We start from the raw sequence: 16,617 nt of genomic DNA, 5'->3' as shown, positions 1-16,617 counted from the left end.
AAATTGCGAACGTTACATCAGAATTGTTTTTAATACTTAATAAAACAGCACCTAATTAGTGCTTTAATTGGCTATTGGAGCAGCAAATTGGAAATTGTACCGATAAAAATTACACCAGTGTTATTTAATTACGGCCCTGGGCAATTAGCTGAACATTAAAATTGTTCTGTCTGAACTTGATCCTAAATTCGCACCATTTGCATTGCCTGCACAGAATTAAAGGTTGTTGTTTCGCAATCAGGGCCAGATTTCATGTATAGCATAATTATTTTCCAGATCAAGGTATAATAAAGTCATGTACTTTGTAATTTCCTTTTGCTCTTCATCCTTTCTGACAGAAGACTAGATCAAAGATGTGCTTAATAAATTATAAGATATTCAAGAGTAAATTATAACTCCGGCCCAGAATCAAATAACTTACAATCCCTTATTATAAACTTGTCAGGAAGGTTTTACAGCACTGTTTTCCCCATTATGTGCTTTTAACAATGTTAAATTGATTGAGAATTGGGTGCAGATTGAGCTCAATGAATCGGACTAAAGGTCGGTTGCGTAAAAAAACGTCTATGAATTTCAGTGACAATTGAACAAGGGCGTGGGGATTTTACATCGTATTGATTTTGTGTCATATAAATAATCCAATGGCAAAATGGAAAATTCGCTTTTTTCTCGTATTTTCATAAAACAGTTAATTGGATCGAAATATATAAACAAGCGTATCTCTTCTTATTATTGGAGAAGCGCTGTTTTTTTTAATTTCATCTATAAAAAATTACTGTAGTGCTATTAACGAAAATTATGTTTCCTTTCACTCGTTTCGCTAGATTTGCTTTAGAGGTACTTCAGTTTTACTGAAATACAGGATAATAATTTAATTAAATAATGACCTTTGTTTATAATTACTGCTATAGGTAGCAATATAAAATTTGCAAAAAAAAATCATCACAATCCCAAAAACTGCATTATGAAGCAGACACTATAAAATATTAACGTAGTTTTCATTATGTGTGAAAATTATGTTATTAAACAATTATAAATAATAAAACAAGAATGTATGAAAGTTTCAACAACGGTTTATTTTTTTGTCACAGAAAAGTTACGTTATTTTTATACGACACATTTTAAATAACGTCCTTTCATAATATTAAAAGAAATATGCGTAGTGTTCAACAATTTATCTACCAAATAAAAAGACGACTACAGAGTTGAACCTTAAAAAAATTAATCATTTGTTGTTTCCTACCTTGAACCCTTTAATCTTACATATTTTGTTTGCGACAGAACATAATCGAAAAAAGTTAATTAAATAAGCATTGTTATGTAGATGGTTAAGCTACCGCTTTGGTTTTTTTCTCACCGACCCTTGTGTCTCTTGTACAAATTTCAGGAATTTTCTGTTGTGCTTAAAAAAAGATACACTTGCCGTTGTCCGGCTGGCCCTATCCATGTAATTAGTAATCGCACTGAAGTGAAATTTTCTACGTTTCACATCAAGACATGTAGGAATACTTGCTTTGACTCGCTCATTTTTTTTGTTTCATGGTTAGGTAGATATTTAACTAAGCACTCCACGTGTTTTGCAGTTTTAGATTTGAGAAATTTTATTTTAAATAAATGACATAAACATGAAAAGCGAGTTTGGAATAACTAGTATAGTTTCTTCGTTTTTTGTAGCTATTTTTTCTTTATTTTTTTTATTACAAATACTGAGAAATGTGGATTTTTTATTGTGGAATAAAATCTCTCTTCTTAATTACATAATAAAGGACTAAATTTAAATTTTTGCATTTTAGCGCTTGCTATGAAATTTGATACGAAGCATTAGTTTTATTTATTTTTTTATTTTATAACTGAAGTTAAAAAAGAAAACCTAATAAAGTTAGTTTTCTTCTTGATTATACCACCGATAACATTAAATTAAATTAATTAACAAAGTTGCCTGTGATTTGATTAAGTTGGCAACAATGAAAAAATATGGACTTGCCAAAATTCATACCTTTGTTTTGGTCACTCTCGCCAGAGTCATAGATCACTTGAATTCGAAATTTAAACGAAGGTATGAAAAATGTAAAATGTTGCATTTTTGTCTTGCGTTTTAAAGTAATGTTAGTTATTGATTTAAAAATAATAATATTTTGTGTTTATAAGTTTTTTATTTACTTGTAATAAACGTTTGTTTAAGCTGTAAATATTTTGTGTCGTAAATTGTAAATTACTTGCATGTTAAACCTCTATTACTAAACTATTGGGAGATTCCATAATTTAGTTATGCATATATGCGTCACTTGTACTACGTTCGAATTAATGAAGTTTACACGAAATAATACTTACTTTTATCAATATTCATTTATACCGAGTGAAATCGAAATAGGACACAAAAAAGGAGTAACTCCTTGATATAACAGGAGTGCAATTTTGCATTTGAAAATTTTGTAATTTATTTTCTTCAGCGGTACAAACTCGGTGTACCTATTGTGTGTAAGTTTCCAACTTTAAATTTCTAATAATTATTCTTAATGGAAATTAGGACTAGAATTAATTGTGAAGTGGACCAAGACTGTAAAATGTTGCGTGGTTGTCTCGATAGGGTTTATAGTCGGCCCCTTGCACGCAAACTATGATTTTAATCAATCGATTATTTTAAAGCTGATTATGTTTGAAATTATTCACCTGTAGACTGCCAGCCACATCAATAAGTAATAACAATATTTGTTTACATTAAAACAAATCCTATTTACTATTCGGGGAATTTTTCAATTACGTTTGATGCATAATTGTGATGGTTGTAACAGTGTTATTTATGTATTAGTGAACAGTTTTAATGATAGGATAGCGATGCAGGAATCTAGAATAAAGCCTTTGTATTGATTCGATTAATTAAAAATAATTGTTTTTTTTTTGGTCGTTAAAATAACACACGAGAATGCCCTCATTAGAAGAATCACTGATTCGTGTCGAAGTCTAGCCAAGCAATCATCAGCATATTGGACATTTCCTTATCAGCGAGCACTCTATTAAATCAGCTTGTCGTTACTTAACATCAAGAAAAAGTGTCTTTTTTCTAAACAAGGCACTCCGCGACATCGCTTTGGAAGTCTAATATTAACACTGAGAGCTTTAATGTGATTTTCCAGGAATATCAAACTGTAATGTAAGTCAATTTTGACTTGTGGCAACTTAGAAACCCAAACAGGAATCCAATTAATCCATTTAAAAACTATAACAAGTTTAAGTTAGTTTGTAATGAAATTACTTAAATATTAACCGCTTCAACTCCTCTTTGGTTCGAGTGAATAGCTAAACTAGGTTAACAACACTCTTAAACACACAAGATTGAATCAACGCTCTTATTATTAGTGGTCGAAATTTAATATTGTAACACAAAGGAGTAATTACGAAAACAATAAATTAAAAATTAATGAATTGTAAAATGTTTGTTTTGTTCTATGCGATTAAAAATTAAAATCATTTTCGATCGGGGAAATTTAATAGATTTAATACATTAGTTGCAATTGGTAAAAATGGTGGATGCGCCGGGAGAGTATTGCGTAGGTTGGGATCGTTCGTGTTTACTATACATTTTGTATGAGTGATCGAGTGAATTTTTTACAAGATACTTTCAGTTTAAGACTTTTCATTTATTATTGAGAGACGTTTTGGGTGACAAATTAAAGAAGGGATGAGTCACTCGGGTGCCTAAATTTCTTAATTTCATCGAAGAAAACACCTTAAAGTTTAGTAAAAAATTCATACATGCGATCAAATCGATACGAGGGTTTCTACAGGAAATGTTATCTTGTGTCGCAGTCGATGGATTTCTGGGTTAGATGTTTAATATTCATAGGATGCGACAAGACTTTTATAACTTACGACCTCCGAAATTTATTATTACACCGTATTTCTGTTTGTTACATTCCGTCAAAGCTAGTGCTTCTCTTTCGACACACTTTTCATCTAAAGGATTGTTTTGAGGTCGTTTGTATTCTCCCGACGTCTTCTATTGATCCTGATTTTTTCCCCAAGTGTGAGAGACTTACGGAAATTGTATGATGACCTTTAATTATGACGAGAGCAGAATTTCATGTCTGTGGTTTTACGAAATGTAATTTTATAAAATTTTGTTCGAGTTTGTTTTAATCTAACAAGCTGTCACCTGCAAGCTCAAGTCTGTTTGAATCGTGTGGTTATTCTTTTTTTTTTGGGAGAAAAATAAGGGAAATTTTTTGAAGTTTTTATTGATTATATCTTTAAACTTTGGCGATGGAGAGATTTAACGACTCATAGCCATTCATAACTATTTATACTTTTTAGTTTTCGTCTTAATATCCAGGAACTTTTAAACATTGAAAAGTTTTATTTATTTTCAAATTCTGGACAGAATATTTTATAGTAAAATAAAGTAATTTAAAAAAAAAAAACTATAATTATCTAGTGAATTCATTAAAGCACTTTTTGAATCCTGATATGTGTTGCTGGAGTCAGGGAGTTTAATTACTTGCAAATTATTGCAAAAATTCTTGAACGAAAATTAAAAAAAAAATTTAAATTTTTAGAGAAAATCCAGATTCTAGAAGTTTGAGGTGTATTTACAAAATTAATTTTGTGCGTGTCGAATCATTATGTGTGAAGAAATATGTAGATAAAAATACACAATTTCTTGTTTGTATTATTTTTGTGTTTTTGGACTTCCAACGAAAATTAAATCACGATATTCTGTCTACACAGGGTGTCACAATTACGTATAAATTTTATATCGAAGCTTTTTTGGGACAAAGTAAAGCAATTAACTTAATACACCTTAGTAGCACAATGCTCCCTTAAAAAGATACGGGATATTTTTGTTTTTATAAATTGGCAGGTAAAATACATTATAATTATAACACATAACTTAAAATTATGATACAAAATAGAAAACCATAACAAATGTTGAAAATGTTTTTTTTTCTAACACCTTGTTTTTTTAAGGGGATTATTTTGCTGTTAAGATGTAATAAGTTATTGATTTGTTTTGTCCTAAAAAAGCTTTAGTAAATTTTTACAACTAATTATGACACTCAGTACACATTTGTATTTATCTGAATTTTGTATATTTGTATCGTCATTTATTGATTGACTGAAATTAACCTTTGACACAAAATTCTAATTAATGTAACTTGTTTTCTCAGTTACTCTTTTATTGAAAATTGTGGTTTAATTATTATTATATATTAAGTATACATATAAAATTATATTATTATTAGCAATTGATAATTAAATATTGTAGATTATTTATTCGTTTTTGTGCAATTTGTTATTGTTGCAACCTTGTTTGTGTAAATATTTTTAATAAATTAATTGGGATTAATATTTTTATGCAGGAAATATAATTGACAAAAAATTTTAATGAAGTAATGAAGTAACGGAAGTTTACTCAACATGAATCCGAGATACCTGTTTCTTTGCACTTTCAGTTTATTTATATTTTTTATTATGACTATTATTACGTGAATATTGAATAACACATAGACAACGAACTATAACTACCCAGAATGTTTATATTTAGAATTGTCTTAGATTACTTCACACAGAATGTTTATAAGTCTCTTAGATTAAGTTAACTATTATGTACTTTATGATTGTATGACCTGCGAACTTTTAATAATTGAAATGGATTGTGTATATTTTACGATTCACTTTTTAATTAATTAAAACATAAAAAATTCAACAGTAAATTCAAGCACAAAACGAAATAATCAAACATTATTTTACCAATTGTTCCAACTAATCTAAAGTATAATATTGAAAATTAAAACTGATGTTTGCCGGGTTTGCTTTTCTTAATAATATTTAGGTGATCATATATAGGTGCGCCAGAACTCGCGCCCCAGAGAAATTTTCCAAGTAAGGTAAGATACCAGAAAAATGAAAAAAATGTTTAAAAAATTCTATGTGTCAAAAAATTTTGACATTTATTTTTTGACATTTGACATTTTTTTAAATCTATTTAATGATACTGATGATCTTGTATATGTTTTTTTACAATTATTTAGTAAAGGGACAAAAATGTGCCAATAAAAGCCACAAATAACATTGAACAGAGTTACAATTTAGGATACAGCTTCCTTGTTCCTCTTTTAATAGCCTATAGCAAAAAAACTTGGAAAATTATTTTTCCAACAGAAATAAATAGAGTTAAAGTGCAAACTTTAAACCCTCATAACTTCGAAATTTTTATAGATAAAATTTTTTTAACATTTTTTCCATCTTCTTGGTGTCTTACTTTATATGGCATTTTTCTCTGGGGCGCGAAGTTCTGGCGCACCCTGTATTAAGTGATGATTTTTTCTCTTAAATTTTTATTTGGTGTAACCTTTGAACGCTTTGGATTTGTAATTCCAGTAGCATTTTATTCTTCCAGGTCCTGATTCCCGTAAGGATGTGTGACAGATCGATCCGTTCATATAAGTAATGTTCTCTCGAAGCTTCTTTTCTTATTTCCCGACAGATACAAATGTTTTATTGAAGTTTGTTAAAGCTGTACTTCCTTATGTTAAAAATAAATTCCTTACCACTTATTTTTTGCCCCTCTTGTTGAGATTATGGCGCCACGAGTCCTTCGAATAAATTCTTTTAACGAGAGTGGAGGGATTCCGTTGTCCTTTGTTTTTAAAGTGATCCTGCTACGTGACTCCTTTCCTTATATCATCATTACGCTACTTTGAATCCTTGAACGTTCTCCTGCGCTCGTTTGTCTTGATATTTGTCTACAAGTTCGCATCCAGTGGCTGCAACGATCACTATAACTAAAATTGGTATCGACGGAGTGACTTTGCGACCCCTATAAATTCCACTTTATTCCATTTTACCCCGTTCTTAAAATAGACAGCGTGTCGAGGAGAACGCTCGCAGCCACTAACACAATGAATTTTTGCTGTTTACCTGTTAAAAAATTACACCGCCAACGTAATAAATGGGCCTGACGTATCTATTTTTCAACTTGATTCTAACTCTATTTACTTCCGGAATTTACGTCAATACGTCGGAAATCCATTTAAATTCGTATCATGTGCATTAACAAAATTAATTGATAGCACTTTTTGGCAATGGTTGTGTTGGTGTTGAAACCGGAAGGAAATCGCACAAGACTCGACGTGTGACAAGTATTTCCAAACTTTCCTAACTGGCAAGTAATTTAAATTAAATAATTAATTACCCGTCGTGAGGGTCCAATTACAAATTCGACTATTTAGAACACAACATGAGTAAAACGCTCATTTTGAAGTTGTCAAGACACAGAGGCGCGAATCGAGTGAGTAACCCTCTGCAAAAAAATCATAGTGAAAGATCAAATTGGGTTCGAGTTTTGTTTGTTTTGGCAAATGTGTCCATCGGAATCCTCATTTGAAAAAATTGCGTTTTCATGGCGTATTTGCCGCATTTCGCTAAGAGCGGTCATTAAATTAAATGAAACCGAGCAATGCAGGAAAGCTCGACAAAGATAATAACTGAAACGGTAAAAAATCTCTGGAAATACAATTTCTATCTTAAAATCGAGTTTTCTCTTACTTTTTTGAAATAAGATTGAGAAACCCAATAAAGCTAACTAATATCACCAAATCGATAACTTTTGTAGGCTTCGATAACACAATTCTGCAAAGTAAAAAGTTCTTGTTATTCATCGGCGACGTTTCGAATTGGAATTTTATTATTGTCACGAGATAAAATCGCAATTTTGCCCTAGAGACGTCGCTGACAAACTAATAAAATATTTAATTCTTTAATTTATTCATTGTTTGTTGGATTTGTTTTATGTGTTTTGAAGCTTGTGTTAACAGCGAGATTATTCTAAAAGTACAAAATTTAATCGCGTAATGGCTCCAATTTAAAGTCAAGCATCTCCACAAACATTTTTACGTTTCTCTTGATACATGAAAAAAATATTTTTAATTCGTTTCAGCATGATTGTTGTTCAAACACGTGTAATATTTTTGTTATCATGGAATTACAAATAAAGCTTTATGTTGAAGGCAATAACAATGATGCGCAATTTTCTCTCTTGCGACGGAATAAATCGCATTTTGTTCTCCATTTACCATTCATTTTTCGTTTCAAACACCAATTACTTCCATTCTCCAATAATGCTAACTGACAAATCACAATAACGACTTTTTGAAATTATTTGGAGCAAGTTTAACACTTGGTTAGATTAAGCAATTTACAATTTGCGTATCAAACTTTACAATTTGGTAGCAAAATAACTGGAATTTTAAGCACGCCATTTCCGTTACAAATATGGGAAATTTTACATTACAATGTAACTGAAACGCAAATTATAATATTATGTATTCATTACGGAGGGTTTGATTGCACGACTTGCCACCGTAAAGTAACGTTTTACTTTAGTTTGAATATTTTATGCCTCGAAATTATTTCACCAACAAAAACTCGCCCTAAATTTCTCTTCTTAGTACACAACCGCCCTAAAATATCAAATTAATTACTGTGAAAACTCTTGATTTTTGTATTTAAGTCAAGCTCTATCTTTATTTAATTACGTTAGTGGTGTGATTCTTGAGGATTGCTGAGTTCACAAGCTCTATTAGAGATAGAATAGCTTGCTGAAGTGGCATCACGTTTCAGGTTTAACAAACACTGATTACTTTTTGGTTAACTTAAAGTCGTGTTAACATTTTATCGAATGGATTTTCTGTCTTGAGAAGATTAATCGATAGTGAGAATCTTGTCGGAGTGCTCGGATTTTGTTTCACTTCTATTTAATCAAAGCAATTATTTTCTTCGCAAATTATTTAAAGATGTAGATACTGAAGTTGCTAATTATTTCTTCCAGCATCAGGTGTCCGGTTGGGGAATGTCAAGTTTTAATTAACAAACTTTTGAGTAATTTTAAATCAGTCTCAGTTGCAAATTAGTTCTTTGTAAGACATTAATTGTTTTTTTGTTTTTACATTTTTGTATAACTAACAAACGGCTTATTAAAATTTACATTAAATAGCAAGAGGGAATTTCAATTCTATGACTAAAAAATGATAAAAGTCGAGATCTCCCTGATTAGATATCTTTATCTAGATTTTAAATGAATGTAAATATAAGTAGTGAGTGATGTTTTGTATCTAACATATTATTGCATTTCAAAAAAAATTAGCTATTTCTACATATATTTCAGGTATTTTATAATCCAAGTTTGAGATATCCTTCCTAAATCATTTACTAATCTTCTTGTCAATCTTAAGTGATGATGGGAGAATTTTATTAAATTTATGTTTCTTTGTATGGCGTTAAATCTGGCAAAAGGACCGTTTACGTGGCATAAATGAAACGATACACGATACCCTTTTATATTGACATAAACTACAATCTTCAAGAAAACGGTGTTCCAGATTTTATAAGAGTGTCGTTAGATTTGATGGCAAAATCGCTATTATCTAAAGTGAGCTTCAATTCTCTGAAATTGCCTAAAAACTTGGAAATAATATCGCCATTGTAGATCTTATTGGATTGTTTTCTATTTCAGATCGAAGTATAGGATGACAGCACCGAGAGGGTAAGTTTGAAAATTGATGTGTTTTTGTTACGATTACTTTTATTAGTCCTCTTGCATATTCATAATGAAAAAAGTTGTGTATGATGAAAAGATTTCTGTGTTGCAATGAAACTAGGGTTGCTTCCAATTACAATATTCATAGCAGGCTAATTAATCCCGCTTTAATTTTTCTCAGTAATCCTTGAGGATTATCTCGATACTTTCGCGTGATAATTATTCGGGAAATGGGGAAACGAAGCGACGAATTATTGATAAAGTGGGAAAACTGATGATCGGGAAAATGTGGGGAATTGGCTTTGGTCCGCGGTGGGAGCAAAAACGCAATTTACCAATTTCTTCCGACGATTCCAGTGTTAACTGCCAAGAGAGAATTTTAAAAAGTGTTGGAAAAATCCTAGCGTCAGTTATTTTTGAATGGTTTTGTTTTCATTAAATATGCTTAATAATTATTTGTAATACAAGGGATGAAAGTGTATCTTTTTCTCCCACAGTGTAATTATATAATTTTTCCGATGATCCGACAAGAAAAATTTTTAAAACTAACAATTTTTCTTGATATTACAGTTTTGCTATTAAATCTAGCAGCATGTTTTTCCGTTTCTATGAGGGAGGTAAAATTTTTAACTAACTGAAAGGTTACATATATTTTTATTCACAATCTAAAGCAATAATCAAATTACCTTGCATGCGAAAAGTTGGGAAGTATGATATATCATCAAATACACAGTTCAGGTTAGGAATACTTCCTTATTAGTTGATATGAAATATGGCAGTTGAGGTTGGGAAATGGCTACTTCCCAACCCGACAAGTGATAAGGAAGTGATCACTTCCCAACCTGAACTGTCATTTCATGTTTTTCAAAACTTGATACATTATTATTGGCTTTCTGTTTTTTTATGGAGAATCATTGTGTATAAAATAGTTTACAAACCTTGGTGGTCGTTGCTTCATCGTCCCTCGGCTATTGATTACCGCGGCGCTTCGCCCCTTAATCATCAATTTTAGCCTTGGTAATGAAGCACCTTCCACCTCGATATGTAATCTACTATTATATTCAAATTTCGACAGATGAGGGAAGTAAAATTTTTATCTCCATGGGAGATTATTGGCCACTTTTCTTCTTGAAATTAGGGTGGAAAAATTTACCTTTTGTTAGGGTTTTAGGAAAAAGCGTTTAACTTATTTGGCGCTAATTTATGGGATCCTAAGCCGTGTAATTTTAGCGCTTTAATAATTGGGAACAATTCTGGGGGTCCAAACTAGAAAATGATTATCGATAAACTATCTTTGGTGATCAAGACAATTTTCTCGAAACATGATAAATGTAATTTGGCAGCGCGATAATAATGGTGGCATTTAGACAGTTTATATCCTATATAATAATAACGCGAGAAAAGTCGTTTCATTACATGTTATTTGTCAAGCAGTAAAAAAGAATATCGTCGCCATGGAGGGCTGTTATTGAAAATGTTATGTGCGGTTTATGGCTCTCTAAATAAGAGAATTTCTAAATTTATTTAGTAAGGAGTCGTGTTACTGTGACGATATTTTTCAGCTTGTTAGAATGTTGCTCCTTATTAAACTGTTAAATAATCCCAAAATCACCTCGTGATAATTGAATTGGAAGGGTCCAAGGCTTATATGTTTAGCCTTAATCAATTTCAGTTTCGCGTAATTGAATCCAGGGATCCATATTTGACCGATTTCTAATAATTGCAAAATCTGTGATAATCTTGATTGATTTTGGGTATTTTGAACACTTGAAAAATTGATTTGATTTCAATTTATTACCGGAAGAGTACGTAAACATGGTTGTTCCCTGATCGTGTTTTAACTTCCTAAATTGTTAACACAGCATTGTAAATACGCACTGACGTTTGGGGTGGGCAAAAGATAACAAAAAACGAAAAGGAAATAAAATGCATTGATCTAATTTCCCAACGGTATCTTACATCCTAGGCGTTAAAAATAAAGAACGGACGGGTGAGTTTTGACCTGATTGGAATGATTTCTTCACTTATTAAAAAAATTGACACTGAAGGGGTTAGACGTTTTCTGGATTAAGCAATCAATTCTTAAAAGCCCAGAAGTAGCATTTATTGTCACAAATGATTAATGTGTTCACTAATTTCTTTCTTAGTGGTATCTAATTGAACTCCATGTCCATCAAGCTATGAGCGACTATATCGTGATCGATGACTGCCTGGTAATTAAGGTTAGAAAGTTATTTTTTGGGAAACAATTATAATTTTAATATTATTTGAAAGTGTAATTATTTATTTTATCTAATAAGTTCTCAGAACTTAAGTTGTTTTTCTGTGTGTGCTTTATTTAGTTGAACTAAAATTTTTAGTATAATTTTCCTAGAAAAAACTACTGTAATTTAGGAAAATCCTCATTTCTTTAGACTGTATTTGAATACAGTTTTCGCGGCCGAATCGTTGCTAACGAGGCAAATAGCAGATGTACCTACATGTTACAAAAAACATTTTTTTGTTAATACTCCCAAAAACACCTTCACACTTCTTATTATTTATGATTAATGTCATCAGAGCAAAAATTCTTCGAAAATAGTTAGCTTCGAATTTTAATTACCATGCCATGGGTACTAGTAACAAAATAACTATTTTGCATACTATTTTAATGAGTCCGAAAAAGACTTATTTTGGGGACTCAAATGGGAGCATATACAAAAAAAATAAAAACTAAAAACTAAAAAACTATGTACAACTTTTATTATATAAATTTACAAATATAAAAATAATGTAATAATCAATCAATGATTCCCTCTTATTCCGAATAAAAATTACACCTTTTGATGTAACTCATTTTATATTCTATTTGGCTTTAGTGAGTCTAAGAATTTTGCGATCATAAATCTGTATAAACTTCTTGTTCTACTGTAGTGTAAGCGCCGGAAGCTACATTAATTGCAAAATGTTTTCTTTTGACATCACTGAGTACATATTTCATTGTAACGCAGTTAACTGGAGAAGACACTAATTTACTCAAAACATATTTACCCTACTTTATACAGCACAGCGCATCTCACAAATATGGTTGTATTAATACGTAATACCTTTTGATCAATAATACACTAAGTAAGTATAACAACAGACGTGGAGTTTTATCATATAAAAATAAAAATGATTTGGAGTGGAATTAAATAAAATTCTGTAGGTGTCGGTAGATTCCGTTGTTTTTCCACGAATATCTTTAGCTTTTCGTTAAATTTAACTTGGGCGAAATAAATAATTTGAAAGAAATAGTTTCATAAATATGAAATGCGAAAAATTTTACTATTTATCGCCATAAATCACACGATTCTCGTTGGGTAGTTTTTATTTCGGTCTGGAAAACTAGAAAACTTTCAGAAAAAATCTCGAGAAAATTAGGAAATCTTGCCTCAAACTTTGCACATTCATTATTGTCATTTTGATTAGTTGTGCTTAATGAATATTTACAAGGGTCTCTGCCTGCAGCGGAATTAGGTGTTGGAAGTTTTTTATTTAGATAGATAATCATTGTATTAAGCTTAACGATGGTTTCTTTGGCCAAATTTAAAATTTAAAACGTGATTTTCGCCCTGAATTACTCTTTAATTAAATTTAATTTCAGTTTAATTTGATAAGGATCAGAAAATTCCACGTAAATAAACTAAAAGTGCTTATCCGCTTCTATGAACATTAATTACTCAAGAATGGCGTAAGAGAAATTAAATTACTTTAAGCTGTTTCAAATAACAATAATTTTTACCTATATTCCGTTAAATTTCGTTTTTAATCGACCTGAAAAGTTGACAGTACTTCAATCTAAATTAATTAGTGATCGACGAACTTGTAAATTATTACTTGAGAGCAAATGTTCAAGTAGGTTGAAATTATTTAGGAGTACTTCAGTTTCAGTGTTATTTGATTAAATACAAATCGCAACTTTTCCCGGACAAAATTATGTTTATATATAAAACCAAGCAAATGAGTAACGGTAGCAATATTTACAAGCGGAAGTAGATTTTTTTTTACAAAATCCAGTAAATTTATTTGATTATTAACAATGTTCTAATAATAATAATCAAATCAAATTTCGTTACTTGCCCCATAATGATTTAAATGGGTAATCAATAAACTTCAATTTACTAATTAAACAATGAGGAAACGTGTCTAATTAAGTTCTCTAATTTTGCACATGTGTTATTTAATATATCGTCCTAACTTTACATTTTTCTACGTCCTTGAAGTTATTGAAAGATTTGATTGTGCAACATTAGAATACTTGTTTAAATTTGTCGCGATCTTTCGACTTTTTATTGTGTTTTCCTCAAGCAGTCAGGCATGACAAGTATTTTATTGTTCTAATTAACCGGGTTGGTCCTAATATGCTGATTTTTTTTTAGATGTTAATAATTTTTTCAAAACTGTTTTATAAAACTAAATGTAACCATGATTGGATAATATAAACATCAATAAATAATCCATATCCAATTATTTATTATAATAGGCTATTATCTACAATAGCCCTTAATTTTCTTCTGATTTGCTTCATTCACCTCTGGACAAGAACAGGATCGATTTCTCTAAGCTTTAAAAAAATTCGACGGCTTCCCATTTCTTGTACAATTTTCTATTCAATATTGACCAAAAACTCTTCAGTTAATCGAACCTAAGGTACATTTTTGGGAGAGTGATCTATTTTAGGTACAAAATTTAAAAATTAAAATTTTTAAATTTAAATTGTTTGTTGTTCAAGTCATTCGCCCAAATATATTTTCAAAAACCCGATTGAAACAACTAAACTGCCATCACATAAACAAGTTAATTTTACTTCGAGCAACAATCTGTTTAAACACCATTAGTTATAAATAAAAAACATCTTAAAAGATCCCAGAATTTTAGGACCATAGTTTATTAATAGCAGAGACCTTCCTGTGTTCCTATAAAAAAATATAATTTTTGTATCATATGATAAACACTCAAATAATAATGTTCACTGCGTACATGTTTGTATAATAAATGCAGGAAAAGGGATGAAAAGAAGATCGTACAGTTTTTTTTATCGAATTTTAACAAGCACAAGTTGTAGAATTTGCTGTTGAATTTTTTTACGTGAGTTGAAATTTTAGTTTCACGTAGGTATCCAATTCGTGAGTCGTAAGTAAAAATTAACAAAAAAAAAATTCAGAAGGTGAATGTTTTTTTGTGTGTAAATTATAATTAATAATTATGGCATAACTGCTCTGATCTCTTATAGCATCTGCAAAAATGTGGTTATTGAGCATTAGATATCAATTACTACGTCATAATCTATCAGAGATTGGTTAAAAGTACCACTCAGTAGATGTGTAACTAAATGATGTTCTCGAAAATGATGCAATCAAATCGATAACTTCGCCGCAAATAATGAATCTAATCAGCAAGCAGAATGCATTTGTGATCACTGTATGCAGCTTAAATTTTCCATTGCTTAAATTAAATTTCAGAATTTTCACACTAAGTTTCGATTTATTTTTAGATTGGTCTATGTTGGCTTGAAAATTTAACACTTGTATTGAATTAAAAAATTATCAAAATTTGCACCACTGCGAATTTTATTGAGGCAGTGGTTTACAATGGTCGAATTATTTAGTGTTTTCGATTCTCTCGAGTGCAAAAATTCATAAATCCTGTCGAAAACCACAAGTATTGATTTAGTGTTGGTCAAATTAAGGATGACAAGGGAGACATAAAGTTCCGAATGATATTCATAAATTTCTTTTTACAGAACGATTAAATTTGTCGGAAATTTGAGCTCCTCACAGAGTTTCATGGTTTTGAATATTGTGTTTTAATAAATCATAATCTTATTTTCGCGATTTTAGTCTGTGTTTTCAAACAAAGAAAAGTCTTTTTTGCTGATTGATAGATCAGTTGGAAACGCTCTTTTCTCGAGGAATGCAATAGCTGGAAATTCCTCAGAAAAATTCCTGGATTTTCAACATGCTCTGAAGCGATTTCTTATCACGGGAAGTATCTTCTTTACAGAGGAAACTGAATTTTTAAATACTCTTAAAGCAGAATTCGTATTGGAATTGCTATTTTGAGTTAGTGTAATTATAATACAAATAATATCAATAGTAGGTACTGTGTTTACATTAATTCTCAATCTACCACAAAATTAATTATTGAAACCCCTTTACATTGAACCTCTTAAGTTTTCTGATTGGGACATACAGCTCAAATTGCCTTTTCTCGCTTTCAAAGCCGAGTACCGTAAAGTGATTCGTTAGTGAAATTTGTAAACGTTCAAAGGAAGAGTTGTATAGAACGACGAAATGTCTACATGTTTTAGAGGAAATTATCACAACATCAAGAACGTTGAATACACACAGCCCTTCTTTCGGGTTTTAATCAATACAAGAGCATTACTTTTTTCAATTTCATACATATTAAACATTTTATTTTAAATGTTTTTTCGAGCAGATGAAACAGTTAATTTTTTATTTGACTGGTTTGAATTTCTTTGAAATGTCGAAATTATGAGTTAGGAATGTTACGAGTTAATAAAAATTCAACGCAGTTTGGAGTTGATTCATTGGTTGTTCAAGAACTCTTCATAATTTACTGGTCTGTTATTATAAATCTAGAATAATAATATAGAAAATAATTGAAGAAAATTTTCCGTTTATTTTCGTAAGTGCTTTGAAAGAAAATCCCTACTTTTCGGAATCTTTACATTATTGAAAGCACTTTTTTAAAGTCTGGCTTAGAATAGCATTGAAAAAACTTCCGGTGAATTTGGAAAAAAACCGTAACTGAAGTTGAGAAAATCTCTTACAGACTTAGTAATTTTCGGCAGGCCATAAATCGGTGAGGTGGTAAAAAGCGATTTTGATCCTTTTTGAAAAATATCGTGTTGAGCCCATATGTAAATTCCCGGAACATAAATCAAGTTTATTCGAATCTCCTTGTGAAGGGAGATTGTGTAAAGTGTCTTTTTTCTCACCGTCCGTCCAGATCTTCGTCTGGGAAAATATTGTGTTCCGGAAATAATTCAAATTAGATTTATGGAAATGCTTTATAAATTTTTACGCGAATATGCC

The 16,617-nt window shown here is 30.6% G+C and overlaps 1 protein-coding gene across 5 annotated transcripts in view; it reads left to right on the top strand.

Annotated features, from left to right (window-relative positions):
* LOC123013004 (high affinity cGMP-specific 3',5'-cyclic phosphodiesterase 9A) overlaps nucleotides 1-16,617 on the top strand; it is a 76,241-nt gene that overhangs the window by 24,316 nt on the left and 35,308 nt on the right. For 3 of the 5 annotated variants that reach the window (XM_044411280.1, XM_044411282.1, XM_044411281.1), the window contains exon 2: nucleotides 9,512-9,541. The exons of the other annotated variants lie outside the window; for them this stretch is intronic. The gene's annotated coding sequence lies outside the window, so the exon portion shown is untranslated. The remainder of the gene's footprint in view (nucleotides 1-9,511; nucleotides 9,542-16,617) is intronic. 5 annotated transcript variants of the gene reach the window in all.

This window comes from Tribolium madens, unplaced genomic scaffold (genome assembly GCF_015345945.1).
Source record: "Tribolium madens isolate multiple individuals breed KSU strain unplaced genomic scaffold, Tmad_KSU_1.1 Scaffold_96;HRSCAF=242;Tcas5.2_LG5, whole genome shotgun sequence".
Classification (NCBI taxonomy): domain Eukaryota; kingdom Metazoa; phylum Arthropoda; class Insecta; order Coleoptera; family Tenebrionidae; genus Tribolium; species Tribolium madens.
This window is presented reverse-complemented; position numbering and strand designations above follow the sequence as displayed.